General features: G+C 48.2%; 1 long non-coding RNA gene across 1 annotated transcript; it reads right to left on the bottom strand.

Moving 5' to 3' along the window:
- Nucleotides 1–1,007: 1,007 nt before the first annotated feature.
- Nucleotides 1,008–13,663, bottom strand: LOC138850181 (uncharacterized). The gene is made up of 2 exons (XR_011389808.1): nucleotides 13,307–13,663; nucleotides 1,008–3,162 (listed from the first exon to the last, which is right to left on the bottom strand). It is a non-coding gene; the product is annotated as an uncharacterized lncRNA (long non-coding RNA).
- Between the last annotated feature and the right edge of the window lie 9,465 nt (nucleotides 13,664–23,128).

Here is a 23,128-nt window from a genome sequence, read left to right as displayed (position 1 = left end):
TGTGGATCAGGAAACTAAGACTTAGCTTAGATTTGAGCTGTGGCATTGGGCAGGCATCTAATCTTGATTCCTATCTGCGAAACAAGGGTAATAATACACTGCCTGCATGTGAGGGCTGCCCAGAAGAGTAAGTAAACTAAGCACATCATGAGCTGAGCACAGAGCTCATGTGCACACAGCAAGGACTCTGTATTAGCTCCTTTTTTATTTTCTTTTTTTTTTAAATTTTTTTTGACAGGCAGAGTTAGACAGTGAGAGAGAAAGAGAGAGAGAGAGAGAGAGTTATAGACAGTGAGAGAGAGTTATAGACAGTGAGAGAGAGACAGAGAGAAAGGTCTTTCTTCCGTTGGTTCACTCCCTCAATGGCCACCAAAGCTGGCGCTGTGCTGATCCGAAGCCAGGAGCCGGGTGCTTCCTCCTGGTCTCCCATGGAGTGCAGGGACCCAAGCACCTGGACCATCTTCTGCTGCCTTCCCTGGCCACAGCAGAGAGCTGGACTGGAAGAGGAGTAACCAGGACTAGTACCCGGCGCCCCAACTGGGACTAGAACCTGGGGTCTCGGCGCCGCAGGCGGAGGATTAACCAAGTGAGCTACCGCACTGGCCTCTCCTTTTTTATTTTCTAAAACTCAAGGCCGGCGCCGCGGCTCACTAGGCTAATCTTCTGCCTAGCGGCGCCGGCACACCGGGTTCTAGTCCCGGTCGGGGTGCCGGATTCTGTCCCGGTTGCCCCTCTTCCAGGCCAGCTCTCTGCTGTGGCCAGGGAGTGCAGTGGAGGATGGCCCAGGTGCTTGGGCCCTGCACCCCATGGGAGACCAGGAAAAGCACCTGGCTCCTGGCTCCTGCCATCGGATCAGCGCGGTGCGCCGGCCGCAGTGCGCTGGCCGCGGCGGCCATTGGAGGGTGAACCAACGGCAAAAAGGAAGACCTCTCTCTCTCTCTCTCTCACTGTCCACTCTGCCTGCCAAAAAAAAAAAAAAAAAAAAAAAAAAAAACAACAACAACAACAACAAAAAAACTCAAGTATATATTTTCAGCTTCCAGAGTTGACATTCTCTCTAGCAGGTTAGTAGAAACTAGATCTGGTTCAGTGAGATGAAGTTAGGAATTGAATTATTTAGTAATAATAGCCTGTAGGTGTAGTTGGCTGGTAGAATTCCTTAGAAATATAAATTCCATTCTCCAGTTCCAAGAATATTTTTGTCCTGGGAGCTGGTTACCCTTCAAGGCTCTATTTTCCTCAGACTATGCTGGAGGTGCACCAACATGTCTGTAGTTCTCTTCTTTTCCCCTTCACACAACCCATCCTGACAACAACCATGACCCTAGACCCATCAGAGTTCAATTGCAAAGATCAAGGTAGCCCATTCTAGTGGAGGCATGGCTTCTTGAGGATTGCCCAGATTCCCCCGTTGACCCCAGGTGGCACAGTGATGACTGAGCTTGCAGGTCTGTCTGGCTCTGTCCATTTAAGTAAAGAAAAAACATGCCTTGCTTCCCTTCACTAACCTCTCATCTCCAGTTTTAGGTGTGGACGTTTCTGAAAGCGCTCCAAATATTGGTGATAGGCTCGTCTGTAGTTCCTTAATAGAAATGATCTGTTCATCACTTAATAATTTATAAAGCACTTACTTTTATTTCCTGACCTTGAAAAGAACACAGAGCAAATGTTACTCACATTGCAAAAGAGAGCATCAGAGATGGACTTGCCCTTCATCGCTCATGCAGTAACTCTCTTCCAACTCTGAGTTCATTTGTTCAACCTATATTTGTTTTGAGCAGCCAGAATGAACAAACCTTGGCTGGGCCCTGGGAATACAATATTGAGGAAAGGCCTTCCTGGAGATCATGTTCTAGTGAGGAAGACTGACCTTAATCAAATAACCTCACAAATAAATAAAATGGGGTTGCTGTGGTGAGAGTCAAGAACAAGAGGCAGTATTCCTTTAACAACCTAATGGAGGAGGCTTTGACCTGAAAAAGAGGGCTTCCCTGAAGTTGCCTCCGCTGGGCTGAGATTGTAAGAGTGACAGAGCAGGGTCCTGACTAGATAAACCTTTCTTTGTACCCTAAGAGTCGAGCCAACTGAAGGGCTTGCATAAAAACTCCCTGGATACTAATCCCTAGTTTGCCTTTTCTATCCTTGCCTTATTCTCCCACTGCCCTGTGTTATTCTGGATGACAGATTTCAGATCTTTAGTGGGTTGATACCCAAAGAAAGTAAATCAGAGTTGAATGCTCAGTCAAGACATGGTCTTGGGGCCAGAGTGGTGATGCAGTGGGTTAAACCATTGCCTACAACACCAGCATCCCATATGAGCGCCAACCGAGTTCCAGCTGCTCCACTTCCAATCCATCTCTCTGCTAATGTGCCTTGGAAAGCAGCAGAGGTTGGTCCAAGTGCTTGGACCCCTGTACCCATGTAAGAGACCCAGAGGAAGCTGCTGGCTCCTGGCTTTGACTTAGCCCAGCCCCTGCCATTGTGGCCATTTGGAGAGTGAACAGCAGGTGGAAGAGCTCTCTCTGTGTCTTTCCCTCTTTCTCTCTGTAACTTGCCTTTCAAATAATTAAATATGTCTTTAAATTTAAAATATACCTGGCCTCACATGCCGTCTTCAGTGAATGTGTGTGCATGGAGGCAGCAGAGGAGAGGGGGACAAACAACAGTCAAAACAAGCAGAGATGGGGGAGGGGCTGTCTTCTATAAGAAGCAACCAGCCCTATCCCTGCAAATGGGGATGGTGAACAATGGAGAATGCCCTTCTCGGCCACTCTTTCATGCAAAATCAGGAAGCCCTCTCCAATCCCAGGGAATGAAAGGCAACGGGACAAGAGCTGTGGTCTTAGGATGCCAGAGTTCAAATCCCAGATTTGCCGTTAGTGAATTCTAAGCAAATCAGTTCTTTTTTCATCTCTGTTTCTTCGTCTGCCACATGTAGAAGGTACAATCTCTCCTGCAGATGTTAAGCTTAAACAAGGTGGTATCTGTGAAGCCTGACACATGGTGGGTGTTTGGGAAGTGGTGGTGACAGGATGTTAGCATATAGCCTGAGTAGTTTCACAGTACAACCTTGATTCCCTTACTGTGTAGATAGAAGACTCCTTGTGAGATATGATTAGCTGTCTTCTTCATGTTCAATTGATGAGTGACTTCAACACTGCCCTGGTAGAAAAAAATAGAAGATTTGTGAGTCTGGAATCCAAAGCCTGTTACTATGGGACCCCTACCTGCTTGTCCAGCCTTCATTTAGACCGTTCCCTGCTTTACTTTGCTTCCTGCCCACAATTCCCCTAACGCTGTGCACCTCTGTATCGGAGATGCTCATCTCTATACCTGCTCACTTGTCAACTTCCCAAAGCCAGAGCCTTGTGAAGCCTTGCCTGATTTCCCTCTGTAGACTGTGCATTCACCCAGTCATCTGGTATTGACCCAGCCTGTCCTAGGCATCGAGGATGTGGTGTGAACACAGCTTCAGAGTCCTCGCCCTTGTGGAGAATGCACTTTGTTTCAAGGGCAATAGATACTACCCAATATACAAATAGATACGCACAGTAATGTCAGATTATGAAAACATGCTTCTTGTGAGGGTAGGGGAGGGAAGGGAATAGACACTACTGGAGTGGATGTGGGGAAGCTAAGGAGATAATAAGGTGATTGAAGAAGACCTTTCTGAGGAGTGGGTACAAGGAGAGGCGGAATGATGAGAAGCAGCCGGCCAAGTAAAGAGATGAGAACAGATCATTGCAGACAGAAGGAAGAGAAATGCGACCATGAAGAGCATGAAGGGCATGAGGAGGCTGGGAGTGTCGTGGTGAGTGGATCGGGCAGCAGAGGCAAGCTCATGCCTGCCTCTTCCTGAAACTCCCTCGGTGCCCTCGAACTCACTCTGTTGCAGTGCTTTCCACACTGGGATAAAATCAGGGCATGAGGAACTGTACTTGTTCATAGCTGTAGCTCATGCACAGTGCCTGGTTCACAGACAGGGCTCACTAAATATTGATTCAATGAGAGCCAGTTTGAGACATGGATGGGAGTTTGGGAATGGTTTCCAGGTGATGCTGCCTGTCTAAAGCAGCCTCTGCTAAACCAGCACATTTGGTACCTCATTCTTCACCTAATTCTGCTAGGAACTGTGCCTGTGCCTGCAACTGGAAGCAGTTCTAGGAAAAACCCTGCCTCTGGTTGAGCTCAACATCAATCATCGTCTATCTCAGATGGAGACAGAAACAGACAGTACCTGTTCTGGAAATAAACATGAGCTCTTGATCAAGACCTAATCAATTTCAAAATAGAAACTTGTGCAGAATGTGTATGACATAAGAGGAAAGATAGAGGTGTGGTGACCCTAGAATAGGCTGGAAGGACAACAAACCTAGGCGGAGGGCTATGAAAGTGGAACTCTGACTGTTGAACACAACTGGAAGAAAGTCAAACCCAACCAGGAGGGATGAGTGGCCAAGAGTGCGGGTTTGAGTCACCCCTGCGGAAACCTCGAGTCACACTCAGCTTTTCCTGCCTGCCTAGTGAAAACCGTTTGCTCAAATCCTGTTCTATTTCAAGAAACGCCAGCTGCATCATAGGAAGTCCCACTCTTTCCGCATCAGGAACAAGAGCCGCTTGTCTTTGCTTTGGCCACTCATTTGGCACCAGCCCTGGAGGGCACCAGGTTATTCTGCGGCTCAAATAAGGTAAATTGGTAAATCTTACCCCAGAGGTTAAGCAGGCTTCCCTCCCTGGGGCAGGGAGAAGCTCAACTTGAGTTACCTCCACAAAGCATGAATTTGAGTCTCTCTGTGAAGTCCTAAAATGTTGCAGTGTCAGCTTCAGAGGAAGGAGAGAGAAGTAGCTATTTCACTCATTGTCCTGTCCCTTCTTTCCCTCCCCTCTCACTCAGGGGAAGACCATGGGAAGCCTGTCCTCACCTTCTCAGGGCAGGAGTGTGAGCATGGACATCAGAATTCAACCTCCTTTGTAGACAATGGCTTCTGTGTGACCTGATACCCAGTTATCCTGAGGGTCGGTCATAGCTGAAAGCTGCCCTCCGTGGTGGGTCAGGACAGGTTAACTGTAGGTGACCTCAGTGGGCAAAGACAGGATTTCCCCTCCTCTCTCTCCTAGGCTTGATTTAAAGAATCATAGTGACACGTGGTGAAGGTTATTGAGTATGAGATACAAGCACTGAGGATTGTACAAGACAGAGAGTCCTTAAAGGATGGGGCTGGCTGTTTCCCCAGAATTCCCTATACAGTAGGTTGTTTGTGCAACCTGTTTCAACTTTGTGCTGTTCAGGAGTCTCCACCAACTTGTTAGGTTTTTTTTTTTTTGGGGGGGGGGCCTCATGGGATATTTCTGTTAGAAGACTTTTTATGATACATGGAAAATGAGTGGGTGGAGAAAAAAGAGAGAGTGGGCAATGTGCCTCTTTGAAGGGATCCCCCATCTCTGTCACTTTGGCATGGATTATGGTTTCTTGCCCTCCAAAAATGAAATGGGTCAAGGCCAGCCTTCAGTCACATAAAGCATAAACTTAAGACTTGCTTCAGGTGTCAGTGGTGACCTGCAGCCTACTGTAGCACACAGTCTGGAGGGAACACAGAAACTGAGGTTTTTTTTTTTTTTTTTTTTTGCCATCCGTTTGCTGTGTGACCTTGGTCAAGTCACTGCCTGTCTCTGGGCTTCAGTCTCCTTTGAACATGGAGATGGTTGGATTAGATCATGTTTTTCTAAACCCCGTGATTCTTTAACACAGCATTGAAATGATTAAATCACACGGTAGGCAGTTGCGCCTGATTGAATTCTCCCTTAATCCTCCTGCCTAAGGAAAAGAGAGTCCCAGCGTAGAGCTGATACATCACCACCTCGTGCCAGCTCCCATCTCATGTTTTCACACAGTGAGAGCAGGCTCAGGCTCAGAGTCTCCCATGGGCTACAAGTGTTATCAAGGTGAGAATTTTATCACACTGTCATGTTTCACTTGTGCCTAATTTACGGCTGCCTTTTATTGACCAAGAGAAACTCTAGGGTTCTGTTTAGTGTAGTGATATAGAATCTTCTCTGAAAACAAATGGGTTTCTATACATAGGAACATTTAAGGAATGGCATGGCATAGGAACTGTGAGGCTGACGCACGGACGCCCTGTCCTGGGCGATTTCTGAGGGCCTGCAGCTCCGAGGCCCTGTAAATCTGAATGCCCCGGTTGCAGTTCGGAGCACACATTGCTGGCTCCAGCCTGCCTGAACTGTGAACTGTGTGTGTGCAGTGACTGGGTGTGACTTTGGGGCCACATTTCTGAAATGTCTGGGTTTATAGGTGGCGTATGGCTGGACTTAGGTGAATTATTCTGAAGGAATGAATGCATGACTTGGGTAGCAACACTGGGATATGACATTTTTTATGGTTGGGAGCAAAAGAGAAGAAAACCCCTACATTTAAGATCTTGTGAAGAAGGGTCTTAGACAAGTACAGGTCAGTATGCATGTGTACACATACACACTGACACACGCATGAATATGCAGCAGAGGGCACAGGACAGACCTTGCTACTGTCCACTGCTGTGTGACCCTGGCAAGGGCCTCAGCCTCTCTGAGCTTCAGTTACCCCATCTGTTAACACAGGCCCCTCCTTCCTTGACAGTTGCGATCCTCTGTGGAAAAAATGCAAGGCTTAAGTAAATTGAATAAATGTGTAAATAAGTTAATATATTGACCTCATATTTTCAGTTTTCCTTGTTTTCCAATCTCATTGGCTCTCTGCTTGGAATGTTTTAAATTCACTGGCTATTTGATTCAAATGATGTTTGAAACAAGTTTTCACGCTGGCTACAGGTTTGGTGTGCTTGCTGGGTTGGAGTCTGGGCATGCCACCAAACTGCCTTGGCTGGATGACAGCTTAAACGGAGCCAAACAACTGGTCCCGCTGGTAGTGCAAAGATTCCCCAGGAAGAGTGTCCTGTCTGTGGGGGGGGGATCTGAGGGGCCGGCTGGGCTTGTCAGGGCCAACGGAGACTGCTAGACTTCGGGAGCCATCAGTGGTGCTCAACCAGGCAGTCCGTGTTTTCTCTTCCCTTCGTTCCAGGGCCAAGCTGGCTCCGGCTTCCCGTGCAAGAGCAGGTGTCGGGAGAGCTGCTGCTGCAGCTGGTGGAACAGAAAGACAGAGACTAGACTTCCTCATGACCTCACTTGGGTTTGAGGTGACGACTGGACTGGGGGAGGCGAAGGAGTCTGAGGCCGTCTTCCAGACAGGACCATCTCTACTCCCTTCCCCTCAACTCCTCCCACTCGGTTTCACTTATTAGACTTTTCTGAGGGCAAAGGACAATCAAAGGAAATGTACATGAGAGAAGAATTCTGTGCAGTGGAATGACAAATTCTCTAGGGACTCAATCAGCATGAATAGTTCCTACAAAAAGAGGAAGATGACAGAGCTGATGGGTGATGAACTGAGACATGTGGCTAAGGCAGGAAAGCTGTGTCCCACCCATAGGAGGCCTTCTTAAAAGAACAGCTATGGTTGTCGTCTGACGTGGTAACGGCTCCCAGTGTGTCTCGTCATCTGTGTTGGATGGATACATGGAGATAGCAGCCTTAGAGGGAGGCAGCTCGAGGCTTCCAAGCTGAAAGGGAGTTTCATTGAGCTCTGGTATTGATATTTCCATCTTATATGAAAAGAGATGGAAATAAGCTTGCAGACAATGTTTCAGCACGGCCCCTATCAGCCTTCTGGGTAAGGTGATTTGACTGGCCAGACAACTGCAGGCTCACTTTCCAAGGGCCTCCTCCATGCCAAACAAACATGTGTACCTTCAGAGCTCAGATGCTGAGGTAGGGAGCAGGTGGTATCCCCTACTTGGCACAGGTTGTTAGTTTCTGAGGTTGACATGAGGGTTCAGGGAGCTTGCTGCTTCTGACCTAGTGGAACACCAGGAAGAGGTAAGATCTTTGAAACTGCCTCTTCTCTTTTCCTCTCCTGACCTCAGGGTGTGGTTCAGTTAAACTACCAGAACACAAAACCCCACTCTGTCTGATGAGATTAGGGGTGGCGGTACGCCGTGGAGAACTCTAGACTAGGGAAGCGATTCAAGTCCACATCAAAGTCTCTGATCCAGGCTTGCTCCCAGATGTGTATTGTTGGACTCCTGGTGACACAAACTGCGTGTTCCCCAGGCAAACAGCCTCTACATCCAGGGGCTCTTAGGTGCCATGATCACAACACAGGGGATGGAGTCTCAGTGAGAGGTAATTGCTCCAACCAGCATTCTGTTGAGGGGGGTATCTTCTCCAGGGGAGTATGAGTTGCCATTCAAGGCACTAACGTTCATGGAGGGCTTCCCGTGGTCCAAGCAATATGCCATGCCCTGGACACACACTGTGTTTGTCAGTCAGTCCTCTGAGCAATGCTGTGGCAGGTGCACAATAGTACCTGTCTATAGTTCCTGGTCCCAGCAGTCATTCCCAATCCCCATACTCCAGATTAGAGCTCACTGTGTGAGAACAGACTAAATCTTCAGGGCTTTGAAGATTTAGAAAATCCTGGTCCCTAGATTTCCCAATAACATCTGCTCCATGAGTCCAACTCGTTCTAAGCCTTCCCTTCCCTCTTGTCAGGTATTCCAAGCCCTCCAGTAAGTTCTGCTTTGCCAGTCTTGGAGTGGCCCCAGTTCAGGTCTGTCTGCAAAGCCTGTGAACTTAACCATATGCAGTATTAAAGCCTGTTTCCTCCCAAGCCTGAGGGTCTAAGAGGCCCTGGTTCTGAGCTGTATGATTCTAAGATGCTGAATTCCTTGTCTGTTCTCTCAGAGCTGGGCAGTGTTCACACCTGCAGTGTCCTTGCCGAGTGAGCTGTCGGCCTGAGCCGAGGGCTGAGTCAGCAGCAGGGTGTGTGAGGACTCAGCCTCGGGGCTCACTCACAGGCTTGCCCCTTTACTGTTGCCCTGCACACTCTGCATCATTCAGCCCCGGCCAAGCGGGTCTGCTCGCTTGCAGTCAAGAATGTCTGGGGCCTCCCAAACCCCCAGGAAAAATCTACAGAGAAACTTGAACTTGAACCATGAGGTATAGAAAACAGGAGCTGAGACCCCTTCTTAAGAGTTTCTGCCCTGGTGAGAGTGCTCTGGATGCGCCAGGAGCGGCTCACTCGGTGCTTCGGGAAATGCTTCCCTATCTCCTTTCACAGAGAGAGACTCAGAATGTGCCCCCATATCTCCACGAGGTGAGAAGAAGCACACAGTCATATTTATGCGGCTGAAAAGTAGCGCTTACTTCCTTGATGGCAAAGGCCATCATTCAAGTTATGTGGACCTTTCCAACATTAGACTCAATAAAGCTGTTTATTATGAACAAAAATTTAGCCCAGTGTCTCCCAAATTGCCCTTCACCAAGGAAATTGCTTCTCTTTTCAGCCTTCCCATAGGTTTTTTCAGTGTGTGCACCCATCTTCTGTCTGTACCTAGTCCCAGAGGTTGGCATTGCAGTTTTCAAAAGTTTATCTTTTAGGCAACGGAATCATTTTTTTTTTTCGAAACATAGTTTTATGCAGGACTGTGATGCCCAAAACAGATACGATGGGGCTGCTTGCTTGAGTCACCCTTGATCTGCTGCACCCCCACCCACTTAAACCTCCCACCTGGGTTCCTGAGACAGAGCTGAAGAATCACAGGACTTGAGGGACCATTGGGAAAGGGTGGGCCCAGCACCTAATCTTAAATGAACTGGATGCTGTGGACAAGAGGATAATGAACATCTGTGGCAGAGGGCTCAAGTTGCTCTCTCGCTGGTTCTCACACACACACCCCACCCCCCACATACCCTTTCTTCCTCTCCCAAGTGTGGCTGAAGGGATCCACAGGGTGGTTTTTGTGACCTTCGGGTACTCTTTGTGGCACAGCAGGCGGCCCCCAGGTAGAAGTTCTACACCAGCAAGTGACTAAAGTGGCTTCGAGTCCTTGGCAAGAGGAACAGACAACAAACTGGCCCACAAGAGGGAGGCCATGTGTGGTGTGGGCTGGAGCGAGATGCTGGAGGTCCCAGCAGAGCTGAGGGACTGAAGGTAGGGCACACCCTGAGATCAGAAAGGGCGTGGTTGTGTATCCTCTAAGTGGGGATGCAGCAAACAACAGGACAGAAGACAGGGAGACGGAGAGCAGAGCCCAGAGAGACGGCAGCCCCAGGCAGATGCTCAGGATGCTGTCACGTTACGGGAACTGGTGGGAGGGGCAGAGAAGTCAAGGAACAGGTGAGGACACCAGCTTCGAGACAGCAAAGGACAGGACATACCAGGCTGAGTTGTCTGCCGTTGTGGTGCCAGGATTCCTCAGAGCTGAACTGGACACAGCTTAAGTACGAGGGGGAAAGCTGGCTGGGAGGCTTTCTGCTTTGTGCCTGTCCTGCTTGGTGAGCTGCTGGAGTTTCTGGCTTCTCTTTAAAGAGTATCATCACTGATGGACACTTTGAGTTAGTGTTGGGGTCTGGGGAAACCAGGGACTGGTCAAGTTAATATCTACATGGTTTGATTGTTGGCAAAGTAACTTTCTGCACAGGACCTCATTGCCCTCCGAGGTATGTCGGAGAGGTCTGCACGAGGAATGTTATTCAGCACCTGACATCCAGAGCACAGCTGCTTACAGAAAACAGAGCCCCGGCGAGGCAGGTAGAGAACCACTGTAACGCACCGTTGGCCCGGAAGTGGTGTGGCCATGTACATGAGGCTAGCACAGTTGTTTATGTCAAAGGCCTCCCACGTGTGCCCAGCCTCCAGGCAGGACGTGGCAACTATGCATTCCATTAGCAATAGGTCAGACTGGCTGTGTGCTAAGTTTCCTGGATCGTGTCACTCAGATGCGTCATGTGCACTTGGTTGTCATAGCATGTTGCACAGGAAGGTTGATCTAGGCCAGAGGTCACACCCTGGCTGCCCCTAGGCTGTGCTGACCCATAGAAGTTTTATTAAGTTTGGTTGGCAGCAAGCTTAAAACTTTGAATTGGCTGCCTACATTTAAAAATTAGAAGGTGCCATAGATATCTGAATTTCTGGCTTTCTTGAGAAATTGGTTTCCGTAGCTGTATGCTTGCCATAAGTCATCCGTTCTCCACATGCTGCAGCCCCAACTCAGTCAGCTTTACTGCTTTATATCATCTGCATGGACTCAGGTGGTTGTCCTATGTAACTTGCCATGTAGAACAGGAGCTGGCAATCTACCACCTGTGGGTCCAATGCAGTAGGTCACCTGCCTGTATAAATAAAGTTTTATTGAAACACAGTCACACGTATCTGTTGACAGACTGGCTGCTTTTACATGCACTGCACAGGGCAGAGTAGTTGTGGTAGAGAACATATTGCCTGAAAATCCTAAAATGTTTACTCTCTGGTCCTTTATAGAAAGAATTTGCTGATTCTTTATCCAGACCATGGCCAGGGCTGACTTTTCACTACCAAATGGCCCACGCGAGTGCTTTCTCAACAAAAGTTTTCTACTCTTAGAGAAACTCTCGTGTTCTTAAACCAGCCTCATTTTCTCTCCCTCCAGGCTTTATTTATAACCTACCCAGATGAGAGGGGAAGTTGGGGCCCGGCTGTTCTCCAGCCCTGGGTTACTATGAGGTCATACAATGTCAGTTTCCATAGTCAGGGCCATGAGGCAGTTGGCTTCCTTTTATTTTTCCCTTGCACGCCATATCCAAGGGGGAACAAGCAGGACGGCCTAGAACTGCTGGCATCCTACACTTCTGGAGACACTACCTACAGCTCATAGGCTCCGGCACTGCTATTAGTATTATTACTAATGGGAACAATCTGTCCCTGGCTAGCAGAAATGGCTAAATCTTTCACAGCATCCCTGCCCCTTTTCTCACACTTCTTTCTCAGGACTATCCTGTCAGGCAGCTGGGCTGCCCACCCAACAGCTCTTCTTCTCCTCTTTCTCAGTGCAGAGTCCAGCTGTTGCCAGTAATGGAAAATGCCAGAATCTTGCTTTTCTACCTTTTACAGTGATTGGAGGAGGTTATGTGGCCTGATTCTGGCTAATGACAGAAAAGGGAAGACTTCTGAGAGGTTTCTAAGAAATACTTGGCTCCCTCACAAGAAAGCAATGCAGGTACAAGAGATAGTCCCCTGGTCCATCCTTTCTGTGGCTTTGTAATGATGTGATGAATGGAGCTGCTGTAGCCATCTTGGACATCAATGAAATATGAAAAATGGGGGGCAAAAGGATGAGAGGTCCTAGTTTCCCGGGGTCACCCTTGAGCCTGGAATCACCTCTATTCTGATGGGAGAAATTAATAAAAGGTTCTTATTAAAGCTACTTTGAGTCAGACATTCTGTTACTTTGCACTCAAAAGCATCTTAACTGACACAATCAGGTCCTATTATCTTTAGTTGACAAAATTTTAAAAAATTTAGTGAAAATGTATATAGTTCTTACTCTAGGTTAGATACTGTTCTGAGGATCTTATGCATATAAACTCATTTAGTTCTCATGATGATACTATGAAATAGGCATTATTAAATCCATTTTACAGAAGAAAAATGGCACCCTAAATGGTAGATACTATATGAAGTGACATACCTGGGATCTAATCCTGGATGGTCTGGCTTCTGAGACCATGAGTTCAAACACTATGTTGTGCTCCCACTGCAATGGAGAGAAATGGTTTGCCCATGCCGTGTGACACAAGGTACTCTTAGAGTACCCAATGCCACCCTTAGCCCAGACAGGCACCAGAACATTCTGAGTACTCACGCATCCATCTCAACAGACAGAACACTCCCCACCACTGGTCCTCTCCCTTACCTGGAGCTTGACACAGTCCAGGACTAGATTGGATGCCTCTTTGCTACCCACTTGCTGCAATGTGTTCCTCCCTCCTGCCTGCCTGGGTGAATTCGGGGAGGATATAGCAGCAGGGCTGATCCCTGCGCTCTCTCTCCTCCTGAGGGGATATTTCATCGTGTTCACATGCAGTGGCTCTGGGGGCAGCCTTATGTTCATTTATGACTTGCAACTTCTGACTGAGTCATCTTGGGAAAAATCCCTTCCCTTCTCTGAACCTCAGTGTCCTCTTCTGTAAAATGGGATAATAACAATTCACCCAAAGAGGTTGTTTTGAAATGTTAAATGAATAATGCATGGATAATGTTCAACAATGTACCTGGCACCAAGTAATCATACAGTAAACAATAGATACTATTATTAGTGATATATTACTTTTTAATTCTTGTTGTCTGTATGTTCAAGGTGATTTGTAGGCTAAAATTTCGGGAGAACCCGCTGTCTGCATGACAGGGCATGAGGAAGTGAGGGAAGAGACTCACCTGGAGGGGTGCCGTCCTGGGTGAGCAGGCGTCGCACCTGGCTTTCTGGTCTCAGCAGCTCCCTGTCTCTCTTGGGGCTTCTGTTTCCTCACCTGTGAGCTGCATGCATTGTCTGAGCTGATCCCTAGGGCTTTTCCCACCCTGGGCAGGGCGCACAGTGACGGGCATCAAACACAAGCCTGCATCTTCTCCAAGGCTCATGCAGTGTGATAGCATTTGCCTTCCCCGCGGTCTCTGATTCAGTGGTTTCTCCAAAATCAGCCAAGGCCACTCACAGGTTTCCACCCCATCAGCCATCAGCATGCCCAGTGCCCAGTGCCTGACACTGAGTTGGGTGAATGAATGAACTCCATTGAATGAGGGAACTGGGCTTGTGACTACTGAAGGTCAGGCAGTTTTCTTGTTTCTTGTAGTATAAATATTTAGAATATGACCAAGATTATAGTTTTAGCAAGAGTGAATCACCAACTCATGGTCATGGCCTTGAACCTAACCAAACCATGAGCCAGTGCCAGAATAAACTGCACTGAACTGCCCAGCTCAGTCAAAGGGAAACTGACTTCCCGTGACCCATGAGCCAGGTCTGGTTTTTTTTTTTTTAATGTTATGAACTATCCAATATCTAGTAAACCTGATCAGACCAGATGCTTTCTTTCATTTCTTCTAAAACCTTGAACTGGAATCAAGTTAGACCCAAATAATTCTTACACAAGTAGTACTAATGCTAGCTGTCATTTATATGGCAGATGCTATGTGCTATGTGCATGATCTAATTTACTCCTGAAGCCAACAGGTGAAGTGGGTGCTCTTTTAGGTGCCCATTCTACAGTGAGGAACGTTTGGTAGCTAAGTAACTCCTGCCAAAGTTGCGTGGCTGTCAGAAGGCAGTGGGCATTTGCATCCAGGTCTGTCTGATGTCCTAGCTCTTGGTCTCTGCCTTGTCCTCAGCATCAGCGGGAGTTAGCAGTTTACAGAACATGTGCTGTGAGGCTGTCACTGGGCTGAGTATTCTTCACGCATGAACTCAGTTAATCCCTGTACAGTACTCCCAGGGCTGCACCATTATTAGCTCCATCTTAGGGATAAGGAAACAGAGCTTTTGCAGGATTATGTAACTTGCCTGCAGTTTGTCAGTGGTGGAGCTAAGCTAATCACATAGAATGACAGCTCAGGAAACCCTCCAGGGCAGGCACTTTCCCAAGGTCATACAGGGAATCTGTGGTTGAACTTGGACAGGGCTTCACCGAAGACTTCTCATTGATTTGTAGGAGGTCAATGTTGCGGCAGTGACAGTGGGAGGGGCAACTGCCTGTGGCCTGTCTGCCACGTCCTGTGCCCTAGCGATGGGAGGAACGAGCGCTGTGGAGTAGAACATAGGCTTTCGAGTCATATAGATCTGGGATCCAACTGTAACTCCACCCTAACGTGCAGGACGACCCTGAGAAAGAACCTTCCTCTCCCTGAGACACTGTTTTCTCTTCCGCTAATCAGGACAACAACCATGCCTGCCCCCTGGGCTTGCTGGAGAAGTGAAGGAGAGCACATAGATAAAACCTCTGGAAAATGACTGCCACACAGATGACCCAGAGTAGCTGTTATTGTTCTTGTTACTGAAATGATCTGTGAACTATGAGATACCTTAAATCTGCTTCACAATGAACTAATGACGGCAAGGAGATTCCGAGGCTAAAGAGTGTCTAAGAGATATACAAGCACAGGGGGCACACGTACACACGCTTGCTACCTGCAGACGCATACACTGTGGCAGCCACATGCTCATGTGTGTGTTCACTCGGGCATAAAGCACACGCATTCCATATACTTGTGGCCCCTAGTGCTCACACATAGGTGCATACACACTCGTACCTGATCACATGGTGCCACGTATGTCCACAAAAGTTCACGCCCCACACAGATGCATACATTTAATACACTTGTGGCACATATGTGCGTGTTCACACACATGCACACACACGATGCACTTGTGGCGCACACATACACACGTGTCACACTCTGCATGTGCACACACTCCCTCTCATCCTTGGCCTAGTCAACACTGACTGTCCTTCATCTCTCAGGCCAAAAGTCAGTCTCAGAGCAGCCACACTGACCTCCAGGTGAGGCCAGGCCACCCAGGTTGTGCTCTCCTGACACTTCACACTTTCCCTTCTCGCTTTGCATTTTAATTGCCTTTGAATAGTTGTAGCAAGTTGTCCAAGTTCTTCATTTCCTGCCAGATGTTAGTTCTGTGAAGGGCAAGAACAAGCCTACTTTTCCATGGATCAAAAATCACCTAACACAGCCTGGCACAGTGGCCTTCATTCATAGTGTTTTCAATCGGACAGGGCCAGCAGGATCATTCAGCATACAGGCTGGGGCAGGAGCTGATTCCTATTGGGGGCTGCCTGTGCAAATTCCCTTGCACTGGATTTTTGGCCTTGAGTCTGTCATGGTTTGCAGGCTCCCTCTGGCAAGAGCCAAACCTCAGAATACTGTGGAAATAAAGAAAATCCAGGTTTCAAATATATCCATTCCTCCTCACCAGGAAAATCAGCTGGGATGGAGAGAATGTCTAACAAGTCTGAAATGCAGACAGCTGCTTATTGCTTCTCACTCCACTTTCCCTTGGGAGGTTAAGGACACCAGCAGCTGCCACAAGTAATAAGGTTGACAAGTCACTGTCTGGGCTGGGACCGACTGTCTCCTTCTCCCAGGCCAGATGACAGCAGTAAACAAGCCCCTGTTAGACATAAAGAGGGCAGAGGATGATGAACAGATGGAGAGGAGGAACATAATGCATGGGGGTCAAGAGCAGGTGGCTCCAGTCAGTGTGGTTGAATTTCATTCATTCATTTATTTAGGAAGTAATTCTGGGCACCTTCCGAGTGCTTGGCACCATGCTAGCTCCCAGAGCTGCAGGAGTAAATGAGGCAGACCTAGTTCTTAGCCTCTGGGGGCTCAAGTCTCTCTGCAACGATGGACAAGGAAATAAACAATCAATGTGTAGTGTGATTGGTGCCTCAAGAGGGACGTTCAGAAGAGGGGTTCCTGGGGAGAATGAGATGGCTTCCTGAAGAGAAGACTAAGCCAAGCCTGTAGGATGAGAGGCTAGGAGCCAGAGGAGGGTGCTGTGCACCAAGAGAGAAGTTAGTGGGCAGGCCCCCAACACCACCACCAAGGGAGAAAGAGCATGGCAGACTGAAAGACAGGACAGCTGCTCAGCATGGCAGTGGGTGATAGTAGAGATGTGGAGAACAGGGTTCACTGGGTTGCATAGCTCGTCCCTACGACCTTGAAGCCTGGCAGGGTGATGATCTTGGATCCTAAGACTGGAGAACACATAGGCAGAGGGAGGACAGTCCTGATGGGTGGTAGGGCTGCTCCCAGGAGCTGGGGCTTTGTGTAAGCCCAGGGGAGCTGGGCTGGAAGGTGGCTGGAGAGCAGGAAAGAGGACTCAGCTCCTGCAGATGTGGGAATATGGAAGCAGGAGAAGGAGCTCCAAGGTCTATTTTCTCACCTCTCAAGTGGGCAGCGTGGCCTGAGTGACCTTGCCAGTACCTGCCAGCTACTGCTGTGTGAGCCTGTGTCAGGTGGGACGGGTTATGTGCCTCTGCCTCCCTGCTCACAGTTCCCAGGGCATGTTTTCCCTATCACTACGCGGAAGCTATGTCATGTAATCAACTCATAGCATAGCCCGGGGCTTCAGTTGCCACAGGAGTGGGAAGCTGATGGGGCTAGTAACATCACCTATGCCTTCAGCCCTGTGCCACACCTGTCACTACCCCAGGCAGCCTTGGCCTGCTTCCCCCACCTCTCAAGATTTTAGAGCTCTTTTAGAGCTCTTGGTATTTCCTTCCTGACACTTGGCACAGTGATGTTGAGCTTGCGGTTGTGGGGTTGCAGAGTGCCCGCTCCCTCTCTAGGGTGTAAGCGCCGCAGGCAGGGGATATATCTGACATGCCTGATGTTAGTATCTTTTCACCTGGAACATACAGGTGATTAGCTAATAAATGGTATGTCCATTGATTTAATACATATAAATGGCTAATTATACACAACTCAGACTTACAAACTTTCTCAAGTGTCCTATTTGAAGATCACAAAATTATTGGGTTACATCCTGACCACTAGAGGGCGATGGGAACCCATAGAGCTGGGTGGCCTCAAGGACCCCAGCCCGCTTTGGAGAGGTGGGAAGTCTCAAGTTCAGTCACTTTCTGTGCTAGTCGTACCCTAGATTCATCAACTAGACTTAAACATGCAGAGCTTTCTATGAGCTGGAGAGCTTTTCAGACTCTGTTTAATCTCTCTGCCTCCACTGACTTCACAGCACAGACTTGTTCCTGGTGAGGGCCAGCCCTTCTCATTTCCAATTTTCCTATTTTCTATCATATGTTGAAGACCACAGTAACTCACATCTGTTGACTCATCCAGTACATATTTACCGACTTGTTACTGTGTGCTAGGCATTGTGTTAGGGCCTAGGAATGCTACTGCACAAGACAGGTTAAAAGCAAGCCTGTCTTTCAGAGTCTACCATCTGGGTAGGAAGACAAACATCAAGAAGTGGTAGAATTAAAAGCTGTGAATAGCTGGAGAAAGGCAGAGCCTGGGGACGGGATGTGACAGGGCACCTGATGCGTTCTGGAGCTCATTCTTGGAGAAAGGGCCACATGCAGAGGCTTGGAAGTTGGGTAGGGCTGGCAGGAGATAGGCCTTTTGCCTCTCACACACCCAGGGACAGGGCAAAGTCTTTCCTTTCTGTGGCCTTTTGTTTCTACATTTGTATAATTTTACCAACATTTCAAGCCTGAGCTTTTGTTTAAGAAAGGAGTTTGCCTTTGACACCTGGGTTGCTGATGTGTAGAGTTTGCAGTGGTATTGCTGGCCTCCTACTGAGCAATGGATTCTCAAAGTTTTAGGGATGTGGGAGCAACTTTATTCTAGTCCTAGTTGTTTCTCAGCTTTCGCAATTAATACAGGGCCTCCTAAAGTATGGCACATGGCCTGCATGCAGCCAGTCACCTGGGGAGATGATAAGCATTCAGATGACTGGATCCCATCTGCAGAGGTGATGATAATGTAGTTCTGGAGAGGCCCAGGAATTTGCATGTTGGTGAGCTCTGCAGATAACTCTGCTGCACGCCAAGGTCTGGGAACCATTATCCTGGATCTTCCTGAAGAAAGAATTCATGGCATCTCCCCTTCAAATTAACCTTGATTTATTTATTCCAGAAATGTTGTGGTTAAGATGAATTTTTTGTAATTCAATTCACTTCCTAAATATACTTAGGAATCTCACTTTAAAGAGGCCCCACCTATAATGAGACTTTCAACACCAATGGAGTTGTCTCCTTGTGTGTTATTTTTCATGAGAGTGCACACATAACCATTTACATTTCACAGACTAATTGATCAAATAAGTAATAAGTTGAAAATGCAAAAATTCAGCTTGGAAGAAGCTGTGTAGTCTTTATTTCCAGAGAGTGGATGGGGAAGATTTGTGGCTGGAGGAACAAAGAATTGAATTTCAAAGTTCTGAGTTAAGCTCCTACAGGTTAAAGCATTTATTTATTGTCAGATTTATAATCACTGCCCACCTGGAACAGGTGAGCCCTGGCCCAGTGTCCTCGAACACAGCTAAAAGCCTGATGCCCTTGAATTTGCCATTGCTGCGGAGGCCACCGCCCCCTTGCTCCTGCCCAGGATGATCATCCTTTGAGTTGGAATCCTTTGAGCCCCTTCATTCTGGGCTGTAAAAGGGCACAGAGACGTCTTGGATCATGGAAATGCACTGGCCTGTGACAAGCAATGTTTCATTCAGAATCCTGTTGCTTCGGTCTCCTGGCTTGTCCAGCATCTTTCCACTTGTGGAGCAGTTGCAGAAGGTGACCTGGTTGACCTTGAGCAATCTGGAGGACTGTGGTCCTCAGAGCTGCGGCCACTCTGCTGTGGCTGCCTGGTCAGAGAGCTGGGAGTATAGAGGACTTAGAATGTGTGCATTGACCCATTCCCAGCATTGTCAGAGATCTCTGTGTGTGTGGCGGGGGGAGGGAGACAAGGAAGCATTGAGGACCAGATCCTGAGTAGGGTGCAATAAACAAGTACAAAGCCAACAGGTATCTTTGTGCTGGTGGCTACTCCAAGTCATATGACATCAGTGGTCCAGGCTGTTGGATCAGAGAAGATAATCAACTGGATTTAGAACCTAAAGACTTCCTACAGTTTGCATTTGGTGGGGAGAGAGGAGATGGCATTTGAAGGGATTGGGAAGACAAAACAGTAGCAGCAGGAACCAGGAGATCAATATTGATGGAAGCAAGAACCCATAGAAGAAAAGAACAAAGAGTTTGTTATAAATGCCAGAGAGAGGTTTGCTTTTAATATAATTCTTCATGCATGCACTTGAGTTTGCTGACATGTACATCCCACATATTTGTAAATATTATTCTCTTTCTCTCTCTTTTGATCCCACCAGAGTTGTAAGGCAGGCAAGTCACTTCTGCACGAGGAGACTGAGGCCCAGAGGTAGCATTTTAGTGGCATGGCCAGGAGAAAGCTGAGCTGTCTGAACTCTATCCAGTGCTGTTGCATTGTAAGTTTTCTAAGTTCAGCTTTGTTCAAATGACCTTTCATGCAGAGATCAAATATGTCATAAAGATGGAGCAGACTCTCTCTTTTGGAGTTGCTCTCTACTTGAGGTCCCTCCATGAAATTCCATTGAGAATCGTTTGGTGGTGCCTGTGGCATAGATCACCCAGAGCCACTGCATTCCTTGGTGGGAGAAGGGGCACTGGCCTCCAAAAACAAGATGAGGGCTGTATGCAGGGTGAAGTACTCCTGTGATGCCTACAGGAAGGATCAGAAAGTAAAATACGGTGGAAAATTCAAAAAGGTCACAGTTGCAAAATAGAGAAAACCCGTGCTGCAGTTGTCTTATTAGGAATGCTGTTCCGCTGGTCACAGGACAAGCAGCAGAACCCGGGGAATGGAATAGGCCGTCAGTTCCAGGACTGTGGGAGCAGTGACCGTGGCACTTAGCTCAGGGAATTCCCTGCCACTTTCTGGTTGCATTCTTATTTTTTAAAATGATTTATTTATTTATTTGAAAGGTAGAGTTACAGAGAGGCAGAGGTAGAGGTAGAGGTAGAGAGAGAGAGAGAGAGAGAGAGGTCTTCCATCTGCTGGTTCACTTCCTAAGTGTCCACAACGGCCGGAGCTGGGCTGATCTGAATCCAGGATCCAGGAGTTTCTTCCAGGTCTCCCACAAGGGTGCTGGAGCCCAAGCACTTGGGCCACCTTCTACTGCTTTCCCAAGCCAAAGCAGAGAGCTGGATTGGAAGTGGAGCAGCTGGGTCTTGAACCCATGCCCATGCAGGATGCCGGCACTGCAGGTGGCGTCTTTACCCACCAGGCACTTTGCTGGCCCCTCTGGTTACATTCTTGGACGAGACACAGTATCTCACTGAACCTCAGTTTCATCATGTATAAAGTGGGAGTGATACTAATTGTGAGGACTGGATGAAATCAAGCTTAAACAGCACTGCATACAGCAGCAACCCCTACTGAGTGCCACAGACGGAAAGCTTCTTTCCTCTGGCTCTCAGACAGGTGCTTCTCTCCTCCCACTGAAAAAGTCTTCCTTTGATGTTTGATTCAACTGTTTGGGGCCCCCATTTTGTTTGTTGCACCTTCTTCACCTGGATTCTTTCAACTTGTTTTTCAGATTCCTTTTAATGAATAAAATTAACCTTTTTTTTTTTTTTTTTTTTGGACGGAGGAACAGAGTCTTGATGTTAAGTAATGATGTTAAGTAACATGATCATGTGTGTACAGCTGGCAGCGCCAGCACCGTTGCTCCACCCCCGTGATGGCTAAGACTTAGTCCCTGCCTTTAGCAGGGCAGCCAGGATTGACTGGGATTACAGAAAAGGACCATAAATGGCTCCGTCGGGACGTTCAGAGGGAATGAGTTTAATGCGGGGATCAGGAGCTTCCCTAGGAGTAAGCTGTGCTGCCAAGGGCGGAGGTCTTGCCCTGGAATGCCAGAGCTGGGGGGCCTTTAGGGATCATCGGAGCCACTGTTTCCCAGAGAGTCTGAAGGGTGCTTGCAAGGGGCTGACAGGTCCTTTCGATCTTAATAAATCTGTGCTCACTGAAAATCATTCATGCAATTGTCTGTTTTTACATTTGTGAGATCATAGAGAATTTCCATTTAAAATAAATACATGCAGGGCTGTCATTGTGCCATAGAGGGTTAATTAGGCTGCTGCCTGCAGCACCAGCATCCCACATGGGTGCTGGTTCAAGACTACTCCACTTCCAATCCAACTCCCTGCTAATGTGCCTGGGAGGGCCGGCGCCGCGGCTCACTAGGCTAATCCTCCGCCTAGCGGCGCCGGCACACCGGGTTCTAGTCCCGGTCGGGGCGCCGGATTCTGTCCCGGTTGCCCCTCTTCCAGGCCAGCTCTCTGCTGTGGCAAGGGAGTGCAGTGGAGGATGGCCAAGGTGCTTGGGCCCTGCACCCCATGGGAGACCAGGAAAAGCACCTGGCTCTTGGCTCCTGCCATCGGATCAGCGCGGTGCGCCGGCCGCAGCGCGCTGGCCGCGGCGGCCATTGGAGGGTGAACCAACGGCAAAAGGAAGACCTTTCTCTCTGTCTCTCTCTCTCACTGTCCACTCTGCCTGTCAAAAAAAAAAAAAATGTGCCTGGGAGAGCAGCAGAAGATGGCCCAAGTGCCTGGGTCCCTGCACCCATGTGGGAGACCAAAAGAAGCTCCGGGCTCCTGATTTCAGCATGGCCCAGCCCCATCCATAGCGGCCATCTGGGAAGTGAACCCGTGGATGGAAGCTCTCTCTGATTCTCCCTTTCTCTCTGTAATTCTGCCTTTCAGATAAATAAAAAATAAATCCTTAAAGCAATCAATACATACATGGAAACAACAATATTAGGTCAACAGTAGCAGTTGGGGAAACTGGTTTCTTACAACTCTGTTATTGTAAATAAGAGAAAGGAGAGATTCTGAGAGACTCAGTACATCTCTCAGTGTCACGGAACATGTTAGGGGCTGAACTTAGTCATATGAAAATGTATTTTGTTTTCCCCAAATTCTAAGAAAATGGGAACAGTGATGCACTGAGTTAGAACATTGGGAGACATTTGAAAAATGATTTGTAGCTCTACTAACAGCCTGATCCTCTGATTAGAATCTTGCTGACACTTTCCTAGTTTTTTCAAATTAATTTCTCTTTCTTGTCTTCATCGATCTGTCTCCCAGTTCCTCTGCCATGGCAAGAGGGACTTGGCTTTAGAGGTAGGGTTTGTGATTGATGCCATTTTGCTACTGTGGCCCGTCGATCAACAGGTTAAGTTGTGTGGGTTTTTTGTTTTTGTTTTTTGTTTTTGTTTTTGTTTTTTACTTATTCAACAGGTAGAGTTAGACAGTGAGAGAGAGAGAGAGAGACAGAGAGAAAGGTCTTCCTTCCGTTGGTTCACCCCCCAAATGGCCGCTACTGCCGGTGCTGCGCTGATCCGAAGCCAGGAGCCAGGTGCTTCCTCCTGGTCTCCCATGCGGGTGCAGGCGTCCAATCACCTGGGCCATCCTCCACTGCCTTCCCAGGCCACAGCAGAGAGCTGGACTGGAAGAGGAGCAGCCGGGACTGGAACCCTGCGCCTATATGGGATGCCTGCGCTGCAGGTGGAGGATTAGCCAAGTGAGCCACGGCGCCGGCCCGGTCAGCAGGTTAAGTTCTGAATGTCAGCTGACCTAACCTGGCAGTGAGAAGAGGACATTGGATTTCAGTCTAGAAGGGCCCATGCTC

Source organism: Oryctolagus cuniculus, chromosome 6, assembly GCF_964237555.1.
Source record: "Oryctolagus cuniculus chromosome 6, mOryCun1.1, whole genome shotgun sequence".
In the NCBI taxonomy this organism is placed as follows: domain Eukaryota; kingdom Metazoa; phylum Chordata; class Mammalia; order Lagomorpha; family Leporidae; genus Oryctolagus; species Oryctolagus cuniculus.
This window is presented reverse-complemented; position numbering and strand designations above follow the sequence as displayed.